The sequence below is a fragment of the Pipistrellus kuhlii genome, unplaced genomic scaffold (assembly GCF_014108245.1).
Source record: "Pipistrellus kuhlii isolate mPipKuh1 unplaced genomic scaffold, mPipKuh1.p scaffold_m20_p_10, whole genome shotgun sequence".
Classification (NCBI taxonomy): Eukaryota; Metazoa; Chordata; class Mammalia; order Chiroptera; family Vespertilionidae; genus Pipistrellus; species Pipistrellus kuhlii.
The window spans coordinates 34,944,885-34,967,355 of NW_023425405.1; the positions used below are offsets into that span (position 1 = coordinate 34,944,885).

General features: G+C 35.7%; 1 protein-coding gene across 7 annotated transcripts in view; it reads right to left on the bottom strand.

Annotated features, from left to right (window-relative positions):
• Positions 1 to 22,471, bottom strand: part of UMAD1 (UBAP1-MVB12-associated (UMA) domain containing 1) — a 169,292-nt gene that overhangs the window by 114,411 nt on the left and 32,410 nt on the right. The gene's annotated exons all lie outside the window — the stretch shown is intronic.

Below are 22,471 nucleotides of genomic sequence, written 5' to 3' on the forward strand. Positions count from 1 at the left end.
AACCACAACAGACAACCAAACCCATGTCCTCACCACCCGTATCACATAAAACACTAAAAATATTACAATAGTTTTATAATAAAAATATAGCATTTTATAAGAAATTTACATCAATACATTTCAAAATGCCTTTGGGAATAAAGATAACACATTCAAACTATAGTCAACACATGATTTAGAAAAATCACTCAATTCTGCAATATTTCTCCTTCTCAAATGAGTGATGCCAGTTTTACTTTATTAACTCTGCTCAAATAATGAATCTATAAACTGAATTTTCCTAACATCTAAAAGCTAGATCATTATGATTAATAGAACCTATAGTATGTTCAGTTATTCTGCTTAATATTCTAAAATAATTGTTAAACATCAAGTTCAATTAATAGGCAACTCTCAGAAAGGCTTTCATATGACAGAAATGTTCATCTGACTATTATTTATGGCCAGCTATAACCTTAAGCATACACAGCAGTGGTGAGATTTAAACAAAATCTGTAGGTCAAAATTTCAATCGCACACTCTCATCCAAACCAGAGTTCCCAAACCACACAATCACAATTTAATTTCTTTTTATTTAGCATTAATTTTATTTATTCAAAATACAAGTTGCTTTACAAACACTTCATATTTTTATGCCCTAAGTGAATAGAAAATGGAAGAATTAAATATAATAGAGTTCATCTTATCCAATGTGATTAGAGTCATATCTTCATTGATAAAAATCCAGTTTAACAGAAAATCATTTTAAAAATGAATACCCTAAACATTATATATTCATTCAAAACAAATAAATTATATCCACTTAATAAAGTGAATAAATTGAACTTATTTAGAATACAATTTTCCCCAGCATTGTTTCTATGTAGATATTATATTACTGAATACAGATTCAAGCTATTACTCAATACAACATAAAACTATTTCTAGGGCATCTGTAATTATGACATAAGTAATTTCGGGCTCTGGATTGCTATAACTTGCTCCTTCTCTTCAAATTTAAATCCATCCTTTTCTGTTACAACCTGTATGGTTTCTGTATCATCCATAATTTCATTAAATAAATCAAAACTGTGACTCTTAGTTTACCATACATTACATTACTCTTACTAGTTGACAAAAGTCTTCACTCTGAGATCATTATGAACACCTATGCAACAACAACATCAGTATCTCCTTGTAAGTCATAGCTTTCATCAAAGTTTACTAAATGCTTAAGTGGAAATTTTGCTCTGTGCTATCACTATAATATTTTTAAATGTTTTATGTTATTTGATATGACTGCTAGTTCTTAACCTTTTTCCCCAAATTAAAACTCAAAACTCTTGTGGGTGTGTTTTTATATCTCCTCTATCTACTGTGAAAATGTTCTGATTCAAAGGTTAGAGCAAGGGCACTCATTCAATACAAAACTACGGCCTTCAGGTCACTTTCTCTCAGGTCCTCAGAACAAGGAGCAATCATTTCAGGTAAGCTTATTTTCAAGTGTTCCTACCCTGCAGTACATACTAATGGAGGGAAAAGCTATAAATAAAAAAAATAAAAATAAATAAAAAATGTATAATGTATATTTTTCTAAAGTTCTAGGATTTGCCTATAACAAAAAGTTGTAATTTTTTAGTTCCAGTTGTACTACTGCCTAAGGCAACTGTAATTCCATCTTTTCTTTTAAATCCTTTTTTTTTTTACTTTATTTTTTATATTGCCTCATGCTCTGCTCTACTATGTCATCATTTTGGATATGTCTCAACTACCTGATATAACTGACTGCAATAAAACTGTCATTATCAATAAAAAGACAGAATAAGAAAGCTAAAAATAATATCTGGTAAGATCTGTCACTTTAACTACCTTGTCCCCAGCTCATCACAAAACAACATTTTGGGCTGAGGCCTTCATGTGCAATAGAGTTATCTGATTAGATTTCTGAACCTTTCTTACATAAACTCAAAATATTATTAATTGTACACAATCTCCAAATGTTTTTAAGCAGATGAGAACCTAAAAGACATTTGCAAATCAGTCTGATGCAGATGACCAGGTTCTTCTTCTTTCTTTTTGGTGTAAATGGTTACTCCTTTTTTATACTCATAATATAATAGAAGCCCCGCCCACCCATTCACTGCCCTGCTGCACTCACAGCCCCTCCCACCGTGTGCGCCTGCCTGTGCTCCGCATCCTCCTGGTGACTGGTCTTTGGTTGTTATGGCATTACGACCACTGAGTTTTTATTATATAGATACTTTAAAGTTAAGTTGTGCAATTATAGTAACAAGTATACACATTTGGGAGCAGAGAGTGTGAAACTTGGACAGCACAGCAGTCACTCCGGGAAGAGCAGAAGCATGCCTGAGTACCAGAGACAGCCACCCGCAGCCAACTCTCAGGGCTTCATTGAAAGTTGGAGCCAAAACCGGTTTGGCTTGGTGGATAGAGTTTAGGCCTGCAGACTGAAAGGTCACTGGTTCAATTCTGTTCAAGGGCATGTACCTTGGTTGTGGGCACATCCCCAGTGTGAGGTGTGCAGGATGTTTCTCTCTTTCATGGATGTTTCTAAATATCTATTCCTCTCCCTTCCTCTCTGTAAAAAAATCAATAAAAATATATTTTAAAAAAAGAAAAGAAAAGAAAAGTTGGAGAGTATCAGCCAATCTGCAAAGCCACCTAAGTGGAGGTCAGTTAACACTTCCCTGGTACACTTTTCTTTAAGAATAAATGGGGTCCCTCTTTTCCAAAATAATGGATAGGAGAGGCACTAAAAGGAAGCAAAGGTATTTGAAGAATACTAAGAAACAATACATATTTACTCTCCGAATTTTTATTAAAGACCAACTCTATACTTCCAATTCTTATTTCATATTTTTAATAAAGGTTTCCAAGGAAGCCTGATTAGTGTATAATTAAATAAATAAATCATAATTTTTAATTATGAATTTAAAACTCATTTTTCAAATAAAATATACAGTAAATACATTTTTCCATCTTGACACAGATAATATTCTATTTTCATTAATAAAGAAGTCTAACCATCAGAACTCTACTAGTCAAACTAAAACAGCTAGTCAACCATCCACCAAGCCATCAGCAGCACAGGAGAACCTGAAAATGCTAACATAAATAGGCAAGATTTTAATTAACTGGATTATTCTTTATTTAACTGAAGGGAAAAAAAATCCTTCATATAAGGTATTACTTCAGTGAATCAATAAGATGGAAAGAATTTCAGCAACAAATTTAAGAATTCCTGAATGGAATTTCTAGCAGCATTTACAGAACGGACATGTTTAACTTGAGGCTTGAATGATTCCAGAAGGACTCAACCAGCCAACCCACAACAACACAGGGCTGTTTCCAAGAAAAATGAAATTAGATATGTCATTGTGTTCTGAAAGCACTGGGCAAATATTAGGCATCATTTTTAATACAAGTTAATCAATTTTAATGGGGTAAAAGTTTTTAAAGATCTCAAAATGTGTAATTCCAGAATTTTAAAAATTGTAAACAATTAATGATAAGTTTCTAAAAGTTTTTCTCAGTATTTTAATAAACATGGAATCAATAGAATATTCAGTTTTGTAAGCTCCTCAATGAAAAAAAAAAAAGGAGTTTTAAGGCAGTTTGGGGCTTGCTGAATATTTTAAACCAAAATTAGATATTTTCAAGACATAGAAACTAACTACTAAAAAGTTCTTGGGAAATATCTTCAACCATTTTAAGCCAAGCATTTCTCAAACTTAAACATGATTCTCCTTTTTTTTATACCAATTACTAAATCCAGAAAAACTATTGTAGTAAATGATAATGCTTGCAATTTATCTGAAATACTACAAAGTCTTGTCTTATTCTGCACTCATATGAAAGACTAGATCAATTTTACATTTTTTGACCTACTATGTTTTGTCCTTTACATATTTTACAACATGCTTTTGCCACTAATTCTAGGAAAAACTGTATTAAGCTACATGGTGAATAGAGAGCTATGAAATATTCCAGAAATTAAATAAATACAGAATACTAGTAATCAAGTGTATAAGTCAAAAGTGAAAATTAATAGAATTCATAACAATGAAACAATTTTCTTACAAAAAGAATAAATATTTAAGATGTCACACACATGTCAACAGAAAGTTATGAAACTGAGACAAAACAATACAGAGTTGCCCTGTCCTTGTTTTAAACAATAATACTTATTCTTGATATGGAACCATAGAAATCCACAAACAGGCTATGGCCAGGACTTCTAAAGCTTGAGTTGTTGAAATAGCAGCAGCAGTTTTGTCTAGTAAGTTGTCCATACCCTAAAGTACTAAGAAGTTAAATGGATATAACTATCCTAAAATAAAGTTTAAAAAAAAGAAAAAAGTAACACTACAAATTGATAAATATCACACAAAATAATCTCTGGGATATTTGTGTATGTCCTGTTTTCCCTCCCATATTGTTGGCTTACTAGCTCTTTGCTTCCTTAGTCTTTTCATAGATCAAATTCAGAATTTATCATTCCTCTATTGCATTTTTTATTTCCTTTTTCATTATATTTTGCTTCTACTTTATTTTCTTCACTTGCATTTTTTTTTCAGGTTCATTTTGCTAGTCTCATTTTAATTTCTTATGTCCATTCCTTACATTTGGCTCATCTTTTTTTTTTTTTTTTTTTTTTTTTTTTTTTTTTTTTTTTTTTTTAGCCTTTGTTTTGGAGAGGACAACTCCTCGGTTGGCACAGCTAGAAATGAACATCAACATGAGACCACTTCAATTTATCCTCAGGACTCATCTTCACACAAGATGGTGAGATGACAAAGGAGGAGTCCTCCCGCCGGGCAGTGAGAATCCATAACTGAACACCTTTCTATGGTGCGCATTAACAATTAGCCTAGAATCTCACTTCAGTCTACATTGGAAGTAACTTTCTGAGTTATATAATTATTCGCACATATATAATTCTGATAAATTTGAGAATATACATATGAAAACAAAACATGAAAATTCACTTCAAAGAGGAAATAAAATTCTTTAACCATGACAAGAAATTTACAAAATATATAAGAACTTATTATGCAAGGCAGCAAAAGCTTGGGTATTGAATAGATAATTAGCCTTTTTAATGGTTATGTCCCTCTTTTCCCTCTCTCTCTCTTGCATTCCTCTTCCCTCCCCCTTCCTCCCTTCTAATCGTGCGCGCGCGCACGCACACACACACATATGTGCACATTTTTGATGGTTAAAAAATTCTTTAAAAGGGCCCATATAATATAACCACTCTATTTGTACATACATATGTGTATTTGGTACCTTGTACCAACTTTCCTCTATACCACATATGAGTGACAAAATAACATTCTAATAGTTATGTTCACTTTATCTGTTGAAACCCTTTGTCTCCAGTAACCATAGCTGCTCATTTCAGTCAAATCCACGTAATATTACTGATTATAAAATAAAATTTTAAGATAGCCAAAACAAAATAGTTTGAAAAGTAGATTATTTGTATGGTAGAATTTGCTTCTATTTTTGAAGCTTATCTACAAAGAACAAATATGTTGAATCATTTTAAAAGGTTCCCTTTAAATGTTTTCCAGTTATCAAGCACTGCTGTGTTAGTAAAAGATACTACTGATTTCTTAATAAAGCATTAAACCTGCTCCTGTTATATCCAAAATGGTTAATGCTGCCTAATAAATAAGTGGGTGATTAAATCATTGTCACTGTCACTAGGGTAACTCTTTAATACAGAAACCATATATGATATATATTCCTCTACAGAACTAAAGTTGAGCAATCAATAATTTTGTCTTCCTTCGACTACAAGTAGCTTATTCAACTTTTACTAGTAAATCAAGGGTAATAGGGAGGGTTGTAAATCACAAAGATTCATTTTCTCCTTAATTCCCACTTGAATCTATGTAAATGTTAAGTTACAGACAGTTAAGGAGAAGCTGTTGTTTTTTGAATATGCAATTGCTATTTAGATGATAATGGCATGGATGTCGCAGTAGAACCATGGTCCAAATTTGAATAAGGTCTTAATGAAGAAAGCTAACAGAAGAATGACGAATGAAATACAACAGTGTCAGCATCAGACCTTAATGAGGCAAATTACTTCAGTACCTTTGTAATTTAGGAGGAGCTGCATAAAAAAAAAAAGTGACAACTAAAGGATCAAAAGCAGGACCTTTGCAAACTAAACATGCTTAAAACATGACATCACTGTCTGGGCAACAAGGCATTGTGGCAAGCAGCCTCAATGTTTGGGTTTTACTGCTCGCATCACAAAATAACTACACTGAGAGATCTGGCTGGGCAAACCATTTTCCTTAGAAAGCATCTTTATATTTCAAGTTAATGACATTTCTGAACAAAAAGGAACTTAAATATCCACGGAGATCTTGGCTGATTTTTCAAAAGCACTAGATGTCCAACACTAAGAATGGTTTTAAGGCAAAGTTAAGCTAAATTCTGAATCACACAAAACTAGAGAGTTCTTTTTTTTTATTTTTTCAAGTTCTAAAATATCAGCTAATCTCTTATTATTTGTTAAATTTATGAAGCATACAATGCATTTGACTTAATAAGTGATGGAACCATTTTACACATTCATATCTTAAAATTCATTTCAGATATGCAAAACTGCACTAAGGCATATGGCATTCCTACTGCCAAATGAAACATTCATTTACCATGTTGATTTACCAAAGGCAACTTTGATGATGGTGCTAGAAATGGAACACAAGGCTTTTGGCTTCCAAGAAAGCCATTCGAGTCAAGTAAAAAGTTTGTACAGATTTAATTTGAAACCCATAAGGATATTTTCTCAAGGCTTCTAAGTTAAAGTAATCCTATCTAATACAAGTATAATATGCAAATTGACCATCACTCTAACATACAAGATGGCTGCCCCCATGTGGACACAAGATGGCCACAACAAGATGGGGAGGGCAATTGGGAGGGACCAGGCCTTCAGGGGAGGCTAGTTAGGGGTGACCAAACTGGCAGAGGGAAGTTGGGAGTGACTGGGCCTGCAGGGAAGAGCAGTTGGGGGGAACCCAGGCCTGCAGGGGAGAGCAATTGGGGGGACCAGATCTGTAGGGAAGGGCAGTTAGAGGTGACCAGGCCTGCATGAGAGGGAAGTTAGGGGTGACCAGGCCTGCAGGGTAGGGAAGTTAGGGACAAACAGGATGGCAGGGGAGTGGTTAGAGGATGATCAGGCTGGCAGGCAGAAGTGGTTAGGGGCAATCAGAAAGGCAGGCGAGCAGTTAGGAGCAAGCAGTCCTGGATTGTGAGAGGGGTCCCAGATTGGAGAGGTTGCAGGCTGGGCTGAGAGAGACACTCCCTCACCCCCCATGCACGAAATTCGTGCCTCTAGTTTGATAATAAAATTCATTCCATATTAATACTGTAAGCAGGTCAGTGAGCTTACTACTGTAGCAGATACAATTTTTGCTACATAGACCAGTATTCACAGGGGAAGAGAACTGATTTTGCCTATTTATCCCAACTACTCAACTATGTGCAGAAATAGTAATCTTACCATCCAACTTGTCAATACTAATGAATGACTACCCAGACACAATCAGTTACTGTTTCTAGTGATTGAAAATATTTTGGCTTCAAAGATAAGGAGGGAACAAGAATATAATCCTGGCATTAAGGAAGACTTGCCATCTTTTTTGTAGATACCATTGCCATTCTTTGTACTGTAATGAATTATTTTTTAAAATCTAAGTTAAGATGGACTATCTAAAAATAACAGAAACAACAACAGGATATAGAACACACTGGTTAAGAGCACGGACTCAATCTAGTTTAAAATCCCAGTTGTAGCACTTAGTAACTATGCAATTATGGGCAAGTATTCAACCTCCACCACAATCAGTTTCCCCATCTGTAGTGGGGGATAATAGCACTAAGTTCTTAGAACTGCTATGAGGATTTAGTGAATTAAAATTAGAGATCATCGTTATTTTTATTAGCTACTAGTTTGTGTTTGGATGGGTTACTTAAGTTTATGTACCTCATTTTCCTCCACTCTAAAAAATAACAGTGCCTAATGCTTCTAGCCATAACTTAAATGAGGCTTTGAAAAATGCTGAAAAGGAACAAAAATATTATATATCTTGTTAGCATTGTTATGTTATTCATATTACTTTTCATTATTAGAATTCCTGAACCGAATTCAGTGCCCGTATTCTGCTATTTCCTGAAGGTGTCCCTGTGTCCTCCAGTCAGCAAAACCTAGGCCAGCATGATACATGGTTAGCCTCACTGTTACCACTTCTTCTAGATTTTTCTCAACCACAAACCAATAATTTTTTTTAGACTTCTTTGATGATTTTTCTTCTTCTCAAAGATGGTGATCCATTTTGTTCTGATAGGGATTTGACAGATTTTACTAATCTCTATTCTTTCTCTCCCCCAAATCACTCAGTACATAAGTCACTACTGAGCATCATCTACTTTCCTTACAACACTCAGGCTCCATGATAACTTTGGTGACTCTCATAGCTTATTTTAGGGAATAGTGATTTTATGCATGTTTTATCCCAAGCAAAAATAGTAACAAAGATTTCTAATAATAAAATAGAGATCATGCCGAAGCCAGTTTGGCTCAGTGGTAGAGCATTGGTCTGCGGACTGAAAGGTCCCAGGTTCGATTCCAGGCAAGGGCATGTACATTGGTTGCAGGCATATCCCCGGTAGGGGGTGTGCAAGAGGCAGCTGGTCGATGTTTCTCTCTCATTGACATTTCTAGCTCTCTATCTCTCTCCCTTCCTCTCTGTAAAAAATCAATAAAATATATTTAAAAAAAATAGAGATCATGTATACATTTCTGTTTTTAAATATGTTCAACAGTTTCAGCCTAAATTAAAATAAACTGCCTTATAATAGAAATACTCAGATGATTATCAGAATAATGGAGTGAGTATAATAGTCACGTGATAATATAAAATATGCATTAAGCATTTCGTGAGATTACACTGAATATGAACACAGGGTGTGGGCTGCACAAAGCATGCAACCCAATCCCATTATACTTATTTCATCTTACATAGTTATTTTATTACACTTACCTCATGACTTGAGTACTTTTGTAGAACATTTAAAGTTACTTTTCATTCATTTCATTCAGTGGAGTACCTTAAGAACTTCAAAGCACTGTCATAATGTAAGTGATATTATAATTATAAACTGCAAATATTCTATTTTTAGAAGCCAGTTATTTTTCCAAGACACAATTTTAATCATGAGAAAAACTAAATTGTAGTGCATCCGTTATACAAACTTCATTACAATCATCATCAAATTTTCATATGCTCATTTCTCATACTATGCAGTTCAGTAAAAGCTGATCTAAGTTGAGTTCTCTTCTCACCATTGCATGAAAAGTTTTTAAAAACAAAGACTGGCTTACAACATGCGAGCATAGGAACCCCATGCAATTTAGAGTAATGACTAGGTCAGAAAGAGTGCCTCCCTGGCAGTCCTGGAGAGTCCTTCCTCTCCTGTATATTTGCCTGTGTGCTCACTGACCCCCTTTTCCATTCAGATAAGGGATGCTACTGAGGATCTGCCCCATCTTCCTGCCTATTTTACTTCCACCCAAATCAATCACATCTTTTTTTTTTTTTTTTTTTTTTTTTTTCAGTTGCTGAACTTTTTGTGATTAAGAACTGTAAGTTAAACTGACTCTTTGGTACAGAAGCAATTTTCTAAGGTAGCTTTCTTAAACTTTGTGATCTCAAGACCTCTTTCCACTCTCAAATATTACTGAGGACCTCAAGGGGCTTTTATTTTTATTTTTTCCACCCAGCTTAAAGCATTTTATTTTGTTGTATTTATTTTTTTAACCCTTTATTGTTGAACGTATCACATATATTTCCTTTTAACCACCATTGACCCCTTCAAGCCCGCCCCCTGCCCTAAGCCTTCACCACACTACAAGGTCCTTTCATTTATGTCAGTTACATCTATGGCTATTTTATCATATTAGAAAAATTAAAACTAAAATTTTAAATATGTATTGATTCCTTTAAAATTGTTTTACATGCTAACACAAATAACATGTGTGTTTTTTAAAATGAAAAATAGATACATTCAAACACAATAATGTAGTGAACAGGAAGGCATTCTCTCTTTTGAATTATTTGCATTACTTTTGCAAATCTCCTTTAAGTTTTGGCTTATGAGTGGACTGCTGGGTTCTCCTTTCTGCTTCTACATCCCAGCTGTTGTGATGTGTGGTGTGGCTGAGGATATGAAAGAAAGCCCAGAGTCACAGAGGTATGTAGTTGGAAAAGGGAAGACTTCATGGACCCCAGGAGAGACTCCAAGGTATGTCTGTGTTTCATAATAAAAATCTCTTACTGGCCAAAGAAGAAAGAAGTGAAAAAAACTTTTCAGGGACTCAACCTCAGCCTCTGAGCTAATTAGGACAAACTGTTGGCACTGCCTGCATTGTGGGTGCCTGCATACAGAGGTGTTTTAAAACCCGAACCAGGACTCAAGACTTTAGTAGAGGTTAGAAAAGATGTTTTTCAAATTAATAAGGTATTCTTGCCATGTCCATTGTATGGACAACGTTTCTTTTTCTTTTTATTTAATAAATGAAAAATTAGAATCCTATTAAAAATGGTTCTTCGAATTAAAGAGTTTAAAATTCCATAGGAAAAATAATTTGGAATGATAATCTATTCTTTAGTAAAAGAATAATTGAAAGATCAGTTTAGACAGCAACCTTAAAAAAAAAAAACACAAATTCAATAACTCAAGGAGCTGACATGATTCTTATTGTAGAAGCCACATTTTCAAAATCTTAGCAAAAAGAGCTACAAACATCAAGGGGGTTTTAATCTCCATTTTCGTGTGCAACAGTAATTATTTTAGGCAAATTTAAAAAAAAACCTACAGCTGTACTCAATTATATGAAGAGCCATTCAGTGAAAGTTTAGCAAGCAAGAATTTTAAAAGGAGGCAGTAAATTCAGTGAGCTTAGTGCTACTAGAAGACCGGCTGATGGCATTCTCTGTGAAATTCTGTTGTGGCTGGTCTTATGACTTCAAAGAACACATAATAAATTTATATTATAACCAGACTGAAGAAGGATATAAGTAAAAATTGATGTTTTTCCCCCGCAGCTAGGATAATGAAGTTGTATAAGTGGGCATAGCAACTGTTCGTCAACACACAAACTAGTTGTATTACCTCTCAGCAATTTCTACAAAAAAAGAAAACAGGGTACACATGGTCAGATAAAGTGGATAGTCTAGCAGCTTGTCTTAGGATCAAATTTTACCCATCAGAGCACAGGCTGGTATTGCTCAGTAGATAGAGTTTGCCAGGACACCTAAGGATCACAAGTTTTATTCCCAGAGAAGGGCAAATACCTGGGTTGCAGGTTCACTCTCCATCTTCTGGATGGAGCATACGTGGGAGGCAACCAGTCAATGTGTCTCTCACACATTGATAGCGCTCGCGCGCGCGCGTTCTCTCTCTCTCTCTCTCTCTCTCTCTCTCTCTCTCTCTCTCTCTCTCTCTCCCCCTCCCTCCCTCTCTCTTCTCCTCCTCCTCCTCCTCCTCCTCCTCTTCCTCTTCCTCCTCCCCCCCTCCAACCCCCCCCCCCCCCCGCCCCATCTCCCTTCCATTCTCTCTGAAAAAGCAACAGAAAGAATGTCCTCAGGTGAGGATTAATAAAAACAAAAAATTTTACTCATTGGAACCCATTTCAGAGATTATAATGGAGATCAGAGGAAAAATTAGATTCAATTGAAAGAAAATCACTTAAATAATTTAAAATTATTTTTTAATAAATTAAGAAACATTTGCCTTTTATTTTTGATACTTGAAGACTACTTGGAAATGAAAAAAATTTAAAGCATCAGAAAAAATACAGGAAATATGAATTTAAATAGAATATCTGTTTTAAGTATTAGAGAAAAAGAACATCCAAGATTTATATAAAAGCCATTTGAGTGTGACTAAAACTCAGGTATCCTGCCTCCCAGACCAGAATTCTCTCTATCTTACTTAATAAATAAAATACCATATTTTAAAAATAAGATCTAACAAGCCTGCTGTTACTATACTGATTTGATCAAATGCCGCATTTTTAAAGCCAAGCTATGAATAATTTATCCTACAAAATCTAGCTTTCAATCACAAAAATAATGGGAAAGGGAGATGATTACATGTCTATTTTGTAATCATTTCTCTACCTTGAGATTCCTTCTATAAAATTCAACCATATATATATTTCCATATAGTTTTTCTGCCTGAATTTCAGTTCTTTTTACAAATCATGACCCCCTCTTGTTGGGAAACTTCATGGAAGATACGAGAGGTCAGAAACAGAAAAGGGAAGTATAGATGATGGCAAAGTAGGAGCAGAAATGGTCACAGTGAAATCGGAGAAAAGATAACGGGAGCTGCAAGAAGCAACGTACTTAGGGTCCTGGGAAAGCAAAGAATCAGAGATGTGGGGAAAGGGGTTTGTTCTGAAATACACATGGGAAGAGACCCACAACTACAAAAACACAGGTACTAGTATAAGGAAGGGCAGCTGATAAACAGGGAAGCAATCACAGGTAAACACCTACATGTGCTCCATCATTCATCCCCAGCAGGACCAGAAAGGCAGGAGACCAAGGTGAACTCTGAGAAAAGCAGAGAGACACAGCACATTTAAATGAAGGAGGAGACTCAGAAACACGCTTCTTTATAAATATTTTATCTGTAACAGAACAACATAAATTTACAAGCAAGGGAGAGAGATCTGGAAAAGTCTCTGGCAAACAGGGAATGGTGAGTGAAATCAAGCAGTATCACTTATTTAATGTGCAAAATGTCATGTAGAGTGTCTTAGTATGCTTTACTGTTTTCCTTGAGCAAATGCAAAAACTTTCACAGATACACCTCCAACTTAAGATTCCCAACCTCTGTTTTCCCTTAAAGTTTGAAGCTATCAGCCACAATTTCATATTCATAAGAGTTTTCAGGATCCTAAGTCCCTCAATTAGTAGGGAAACAACACGGTTCATTCTTTTAAAATTATGTATTTATATTAAAACTAGAGGCTTGGTGCACAAAATTCCAGGTGTCCCTCAGCCCAGCCTACACCCTCTCCAATCTGGGACATCCCTCTCACAATCCAGGATTTCTGGCTCCCAACTGCTTGCCTGCCTGCCTTCCTGATTGCCCCTAACCGCTTCTGCCTGCCAGCATGATCACCCCCTAACTACTCCCCTGCCAGCCTGATTGATGCCTAATTTCCCTCCCTGCGGGACTGGTCACCCCTAACTGCCCTCCCCAGCAGGCCTGGTACTCCCAACTGCCCTCCCCTGCAGGCCTGGTTTCCCGCAACTGCTCTCCCCTGCAGGCCTGTGTCCCTCTGAACTGTCCTTTCCTACAGGCTTGGTTCCTCCCAACTGCCCTCCCGTACTGGCCATCTTGTGTCCACATGGAGGCAACTATCTTTGACTACGTGGGAGCAGCCATCTTGTGTGTTGGAGTGATGGTCAATTTGCATATTACTCTTTTATTAGATAGGATGGTATAATTCTATTGGTAAATGGTAGGTTCTATTCTACGTCACACATTTTTCTCCCAAGGATACAGAACATGCTATTAAATGCCTGATACATAACTGAAATGTTAATCAGATCTCTGTAGAGATTCAAAAGTGAATTACACATAAATTATTTTTTCTGACCATAAATTTTTGAGTTTAAGGTTCCCCCTACCGAAAAAAAAAATAATAATAATAATTACTTCAGTGAGCTTATATTTGCATGACCTATAGTGGGTAAAATACCACCACATTTCATGAGAAGAAAATACTTCATTACTTTTTATTTTCACTTCAGAACTTAACCCTATTTTTAAATATCATTTTCTGAGTATAATCTGACTGCAAATAAACAAAAGACTTATTTCTGCTAATGTAAATAGTATTATTTATAGCTCAGAGCTCAGTTTAGAAGCCTTACCATGCAAATTCATGCACTCACTCTTACTCAGTAAACAAATATTGAGTGACCACCTACTATTTGTAAGGCATTAAATGGGCACTAAGATTACACAGCCTCGCAAGCTGTGGCTCCCCAGCAGTAGTGGAATTAGAAATATATATATCTGCCCTCACTCAAGATAGCTTCGGTGCTAAATGTGAAAAGCCTGGAGGAAGGAAGTAGTCTTTCTGGTCCTAAACTTAGAAATAAATCTATTTCCAAGATGACCTTGCAGATTGGAACCTCACATCGTGGACCACCCTAGGGATTCGCTTTTCCATCAGCATTTCTAAAGTGAAACTTTCCAGGGCTCCTGTTTAGTTCAGTCTGGTGCCACTATTTTTAAACAGTTTAGTGATTTTCTATTTTAATGTAAGTAAAAATAAATCCGTACTTCTAATTCATAAATTCTTATAAAGTTCTAAGGAACTAAGAAAATTAAAAGTTTAACTTGAGGCCCGAGTTTATGAGTGGTGAAAGCATAAACATATTTAACGGTTTTTTTTACTTTAAATTTTTTTTATTTTTCAAATAGAGTTGACATACAGTCTTATATTAGTTTTAGGCGTATAACCCAGTAGAGATTATATAAATTACTAAGTGGTCATCCCAATAAATTGCGTGCCCATCTGACACCATTCAGAATAGTCACAGAGATATAAAGTACAGCACAGAATATAGTCAGTAATATTGTAATATCATATTTAAATTTTAAATCATCAATTAGAAAAATAAGCTAAGAGAACTAAAACTCATTCCATTACCTTAAAAAAAACAAAACTCATTCTATTATCTTCAAAAAATTACCTAAGAAGGAAAAACACAAACCCGTTTTAAGAAAGAGTTGATGTTCCCATAATCAGTGAGGTCAGTGCCCCTCAGAGTTGAGGATCCACAGAACTCATCATTTATATGCTGTGGGAAAAATTAGAGCCTCCTCTTTGACTCCAACTCACTTTAAGATGAGTTCATTTTAAGACAAGATTCTCATTCACCTTACCATTAAGTCATCACTAAGGAAGAGGAGCAGGTAATAATAAAGAGGATTAGGGGAGTAGAGGTTAAAAGGTCATGACAAACAGAACTTGAGAAATTAAAGCTGCACCACCCACAGTACAACTCGGTTACTTGATAGTCAAAAGCTTGGGCTGAACTGGCCAAACAGGATCTCCAGTTATATGATATACCACAAAATAGGAAAAATATTCAGACAGAATCAAGTCTGCAACGATTCCATCGCAAACACTTTTGGTTAAGTCAGGTGGATCTGATTGAAGAAGTGATTTCTAAGGAAAGAGCTAGATTCTAAAAACACTAAAAGTTGCCTTACAGCCATTTCTCAATAAAAACCTACCAATTTGGTTGAAATTAATGACAGAAATAAAGAGGGAAATGCAGGCAGAATACTTACACACACACACACACACACACACACACACACACACACACAAGAGAGAGAGAGAAAATGTTCCATACTATAGCTACTTAAAAAAATAGTTTTATTTTGCAACCTTCTCACAGAAAAAAAAATGACTTCATTAACTTTCACACATAAAAAAGACTAATGAAGCTTATAACAATTTATCTATAATAATAAAAGGATAATATGCTAATTAGACCGACATCATTCCAGACATCCATCCTGATAGAAGCTGAGGCTGGGGAAAAGCCATGCCAGGTGTCGGGTGCCTACTGGCAGCCGGAGGAGGGTAGCCTGATCCTGGATGCTGGAGGAAAGCCAGTGCCAGCAGACAGGGGAAGGAAGGCCTACTCTTGCACAAATTTTTGTGCATCGGGCCTCTAGTTACAAAAAAAAAATCTCTTAAAAATTAGAGATATGTTTACTCTCAGTGCTTATCAGCATGGTGTCTATACCATGGGCACTCAGTATTTGTGTAGGCATTCAATAAATACTTATTGAAAGTGATTAACTTACTGGAAATCCATGAATGGTTTACTAGGATTCTATGAATCTCCTAAACTTGTAGGTGAAATACTGGGCTCATGGATACATGGGTGTTTTTCATTAGATTCTCATAAGTCCATATCCAAAAAATGATAAGACATAGTTTGAATAATGAATGAATTATCTTTCAGGCAGTCCACCATTAATATTGCTTGTTTCTGAGATTTTAAGAAGAACCTGACAACAAAAAAGATCCGTAATATTTTCTGGCAAGAACCTGAAGTGCAGAAATTCTCTATTTCTAATCAAATGCTGAATTGTACACTTAAGACAGTCAAATTGATAGAGACTCAGCCTGATAAGGAGTCCACTCCAAGCAATTCCTCCCAAAAAAAGGCAATTGAGCAGCCCTTAAATGGGCTGAAGAAATACCAAAATTGTCCTCCAAAACGCTTCTGGTCTCATTAAACAGGATCATTTAAGCAACTGAGAAACTTGATTTATAATTCTCAAACTGGAAGAAGAGCACCCTGAGGAGCCTATGAGGCATGTGAGAAGATACATGACAACAAAGGAAACCACAGAAAATCTCTCGGCATCTAATTTACTGCTTGATGTTAAATGATTTAAAGCATTTTATGTTAAAATAATCACAATTACATTTTGTACTGAGTGAGGAATACTCAACTTTTTTTTTTTTCTTTTTTGCTCAATCTGCACTTGAGTTTAAGATAACATCAGCTCCAAGGGGGGAAAAATTCCTTGAAGCTAAGTGCCCAACCCAAAGGCTTTTAGGGGGTATATATTTATGCTCCTTCAATATTAGGATAAGTTGGAAGAAATGTTTGAGCAGAACTGCCACAGAGAGAGGCCATAATAATTTCTTAAAATTGTACTTTATTTTAGCCATTTCTTAAAATCTCTAAAAGGTACCCATAAGCTATCTGGCTTAAACATATAACTTTAAGGAACACTTAAAGAGGGTCAAGACTTTGGGTGGTGAGCCCACAATGGAGTATACAGATACATTATAAAGTTGTACACCTGGAATTAATAAAATTTTATTAACCAATGTTACCCCTGATGAATTTAATTTAAAAAGATGAAATAAGCCCTAGCTGGTTTGGCTCAGTGGATAGAGCAGTGGCCTGTGGGCTGAAGGGTCCCGAGTTTGAATGCTGTCAGGGCACATGCCTAGGTTGGGAGCTCAATCTCCAGTACAGGGTGTGCAGGAGGCAGCCATTCAATGATCCTTTCATCATTGATGTTTCTATCTCTCTCTCCCTTTCCATTCTCTCTGAAATCAATAAAAATATATATTTTAAGATGAAATGAATATCTACTTAAGAGATAAACTAATTAAATATTCCAACTGTATGGCAAACTTGAGATTCTAATATTAAAGCAAAATTAGATAGAAGTACTGGACTATAAGATACCTTCAAAAAAAAAAAAAAACCTACACAATCAGCATTGTTGTAAAAGATGAATCTCTCCCTGCAGTCCAGCGAAGACTCAGGAATGCATTTCATTGAGAAGAGGTATGTGCTCATCAAAATTTTTAATGGGGGAAAAATAAGACTTTTTAAGAATACACAGAAGAACAAAACAGTCTGATTTACCCTCACTGAAAATTCTATAGAATCCGGAGCAAGGAGAGGGTGTTTACTGAGCTCACTAAGCTTAGTCATAGCCACTTCCACTTCACATAGTCAAATGCCCAGGAAAAATCAATAAATCTGTGCCCAGTCTTATTATGTTGTTCTTAACAGATTGCAGATGGAATGTCTGAAGAGGAAAGCTTAAAAAAAAAATGGGAGTGTCTACATTTGAGTCTGGTCTGACTGGGCCCTAATGCATGGAATTATTAAGGGTAAACCAGTTGGCAAGGAGCAGTGCCCACTACTCAATGCCCACTTTGACAAGTTCAAGAGGCAGAAAATCTTTACAGAGTGTTTTATTCAGCTTGAGCATGTGAGTCATTTGTTCTGTGTGAGGGAGGGTTACTGGCAACAAATGAGGAAGAGCCTTGAGATCGATAAATTTCAAGCAGCTGACATCAGTTAATAGAGGGGAAAAACACACTTTCCCATGGTCAAGTGGGATCTGAATTTCCACAATTTCACTTACCAAATGCATACCACAAGTTATTCTGTTTCCAAGTAGGCCTCATGGCTAATTCCAGTGGCTAACCTCGGATCTTCTAAAACATTTTTTTTTTACAAAATTAAAATTTTATGCTAATACACATCTAATAAATGCCATGTAGGTTTTCCAAATTATCTTTATCATGATACTTCACCAAGCAGACCATGTTTTAAAACTATCTAATTACTCTTATCAATTTTAGCTCTAAACCAGTGAATCTCATGAGCTAAACAGAAAAGCAATCCTACTGTAATAGTTTATCAGAAACCCATATACAGTGGAGTTTAAAAGTGCCTCGTGTAGATAAAGGTTGACAATCCATCTCATTCTTTCACACTCCTGCCTTACAAAACCCAACTATGAGTGTATAAAATATAATAGGAACAATGCTGCTTAATTTATAATAAACATTTGTGATCGTGTGAGAAGACAGATATAGAAAAATAACCTAACAGTAATACTTGATTAATTCCCAACATACATAGACTTCAAAGATGCTGGATCGACCAGTGTCACCCAGGGGTTGAGCATCCACTAGGGCACAAACCCGTGTTCTGGGCTCGATTCCCAGTGTGGGGCATGCAGAAGGCAGCCAATCAATGATTCTCTCATCATTGGCGTTTCTATATCTCTCTCCCTCTCCTAAAAAAAAAAAAAAAAAAAAGATGCTGGGTCTACCTAGAATGAGAGCCGAAGTCTTGGCTGAGGTACACATGCTCACAAGCAAGGTTTCTTTATTCAGGACCATGGGGCAAGGGGTCAGATTCTGTCCGTAGAAATTCTACTGCCAGAAATTCAATGTGTTACAGCTGCTAATGCCAAAGAACATGAAAAGCCCGAGTGTTCTTGCTCTGAGACTAAACATTTATGAAGTTCTATAACTCAAAGCAACATGGACAGAGCATGGTTGAGAAGCATGTAACGAAAATTAAAGAATCCGAGTAAAAATCAACTTACTAGGTCTAGAAAAAGATGTAGGGATAAAGTTAGCAGAATGCTCTCTCTCTCCACATCCTTTCTTTATCTAAAAGAACATAACCCTTATGTAAGTCAAATCCTTAAGTTGCCTGGGTTTGAAAATTCTACCTGCAGTAAACTGTGGTGGGGAAAATGTTGATGGCAAGTAAACTATTGTATGCCTACTTGGTGGGGAACAATGATGCTTATTTACTCTTCTTGGAAAATAACTTAATTCCTTCTTCCAAATGTTCAAGTATGACTCAAGAGATAAACTTTCTACTACTTAACAGTGCTCCCCTATAGATATAGGAGTGGAAAAAAGGATTTTTGTTTTTTAATTAAACCTTTTGCTATATTTGCTACAAGTGACTAATGACAATCGAAATAAAACTCAGTTGCCTTATACCAACAAGTCATTCTCAGGCATTCCAGATCACCTGACAATAATGGCAACAAAAAATTAGGTCTCGTTCCCCAGAGAGAAAGACCCTTTTATATAATCACTGTGTAAAAATAGCATGATTTTAACTATAATAAATAATACAAAACCCAATGTAGAGAAAAAATTATTATACATGTCACAGTACGATTAGAGTAAAATATCAACTTAAAATTCCACAAAAACATCATGCAAAATAATTTGTGAAGAGGAACATAAGTATCTACTTTCATATTACTAAAATTGCTGGAAATTAGACTATAATAAAATAGTGCACACATTTATGCAGTCCATTAAAAATTATAGTTTACATAAACAACTTTTTAAAAACAATGAAATTTCACTTTCAAATTGATCTTAAAAATGCCTCCTGTTATACTGGAAATGCTGGTTTCATGAAGGCATTTAGGGAATAAAGGATTGTGAACACTCAGGCAAACAGGAAAGAGAAACTTAAAAAAGAATTATCTTCTTTCTCTAAGACATTTTGCCTCTGAGAAATGCTATAAATGGCTAAGTTATTGCAAAATGAATGAAAACTTTAAAATGAGATTTTCCTTTATTATTCTCTGGCCTAGATCTACTAAAGTAATATTTATAATTATTAATATAAATATTTTAAGAGAAACTAACAGTATTTATGTTTACTCAATAAATGTTTGGTGAACTGAAAACAGGAAGAAGCACAATGAAAATCTTGTAGAAGAGCAAAATGCACTTCTGCTTTTGGAAGAACTACAGTTTCCATGAGAGAATCAAAGATTCAGGCACATAGCCCTTTGGGGCTCCTTCTGACTTTGGGCTTATACAACTACCACATGTTCATTACAGTAAATATAACTCATCAAATTAGGTAAATTCACTAACCAATGGGAGAAAAATTAAATTACCTGCAATCCTAAATCCATACACAAATATATGGTTTTCCTCCCAGAGACTTTTAGACACATAAACCATATACAACATAAAGGTCCATGCAGAACCTACCACCACATAAACTGCATTTGTTTATGTTTTGATGATTAATTATGAAAAGTGGCATTTCTAAGGAAAAGGGGACCTATTTAAAGCTTCTGATAGATATTGCCAATTTGTCTTCCAGAAAGATTGTGCAGATATAAAATTTCCACCAGCTGAGGTACAAGCTTCCAATTATAAAATAAATAAGTCATGGGGACATAATGCACAGCACAGGGAATACAGTCAATAACACTATTGTAGCTTTGTGCGGTGACAGATGGTAACTAGACTTATTGTGGCGCCCATTTCCCAATGTATATAAATATTGACTCTCTGGGATACACACCTGAAGCTAATAGGATATTGTATGCCAATTATACTTCAATAAAAAGAAAAACCCACCAGCTGGAGGCAGGCCGGTACACACAGCACTCGTCCATGTGCATGTTTGTCCTAGGCATCCACCCAGTGGAACTCCCCTCTTGGGATGTCTTTTTCCCTCTTATTGCTACCAATAAGACCTCAGGAGAACATTTACAAAATTTAAATTTTCAACATCACTGATACTGGCACCAATTTTATCTTTACGCCTGCCTACATTGTTTTACAGCTGGGAACTATACCTCCCTCCCACTGTGCCATCCAGCACCACCCATTCTACTTGTTGACCAGTTGTTTACCAGGATGAAGAAAGATAGTTGTGCCCTAGCCAGTTTGGCTCAATGGATAGAGCATCGACCTGCAGACTAAAGGGTCCCAGTTCCATTCCGGTCAAGGGCATGCCAGAATTGAATCTGGGACCTTTCAGTCCACAGGCTGACGCTATCCACTGAGCCAAAATGGTTTGGGCATAATTTGGTATTTTATATAAGGCAGCTTCTATACTATACTAGACTCCTACATTATATTGACATTCCTAAGCAAATAAAAGAAATTTACATACTTTAAAGTATTCTGAGTACGCAACTCTCAATCAGAAATATTCACATGTAAGGCTGTTTAGGGTTATCCATAAGATGTCCTTCCAGCCCTAAAAATGATAAACTGTATCACTCCCACCCTCTAATGGTAGAATGTTATATTCGATATAAATCATAGCTCAACTGATAATAAAAATGTAAACATGGAACAATAGGATTAATGAATTTTTTATCATTACCTTTAAAAATTCTTATTTAAAATTTGAAAACTGAGCACGATTAACATGAAATTCAGTTAAAAACATGCAATTTGTTTTAAACTTTAAAAAGCCACTTCAGAACCATAAATCTGGAGTGATAAAACTAAACATACATTTCAAGTTTTCTCCCAAATTTTCATGTTTAAAAAAAAAGATTATGATTTCATTTATTGCCTTTAGCATTTTTGGAAATGGTGCATTTCTAAATATGTAACACAAAGATATGTGAGTCATATTGTGAGATGCTTTAAGACTATATTACCTTAAGATTATATGAAGTTGAGGACTAATAGCACCAACAGGATAGCTGACAATAAAATAGCTGGTCCAAATCAGTACAGGAATCTCTTGCTTTAACATTAATCTGTTCCTGAAAATGGGATGTGTGAAAAAATGCCTATTTCCCATTGCTTCAAAGGGGAAAATTACAATGTGTTGTACATCAATCTAAACATACCAACCAATTTTGTACATGACTAAAATGTAGGAAAGTAACACACTATTATGTCAGTAAGTTAAACTAGTTTCCTGGTCACCCGACAGTTAATATGCTTGTTCATCACCATGTTGTTGGCCGCCTTGGGTATCAGCAATGTCCAAGATGCACATCCTTTCCCATGCCGCCAGGCATACCTGTCAGCATGTTTCCATGAGACAGTCTGCTCTCTTCATCTGAAATGTAACTCCAGGCTATTTCCGTGCATTGTTTGGTTAAAACTTGAGATTTGAAGGACATAAATATAAACATTCTCTATGGATGTCAACTGAAGGACTTTATTGGCAGAAAAGGAGGAAAGAGGGGAGGGAAAGGAAGGGGAGAGACGAGGAAAGGAGGGGAGGGGAGGGGAGAGGAGAGGAGGAGAAAAGATATTCCAGAAAGT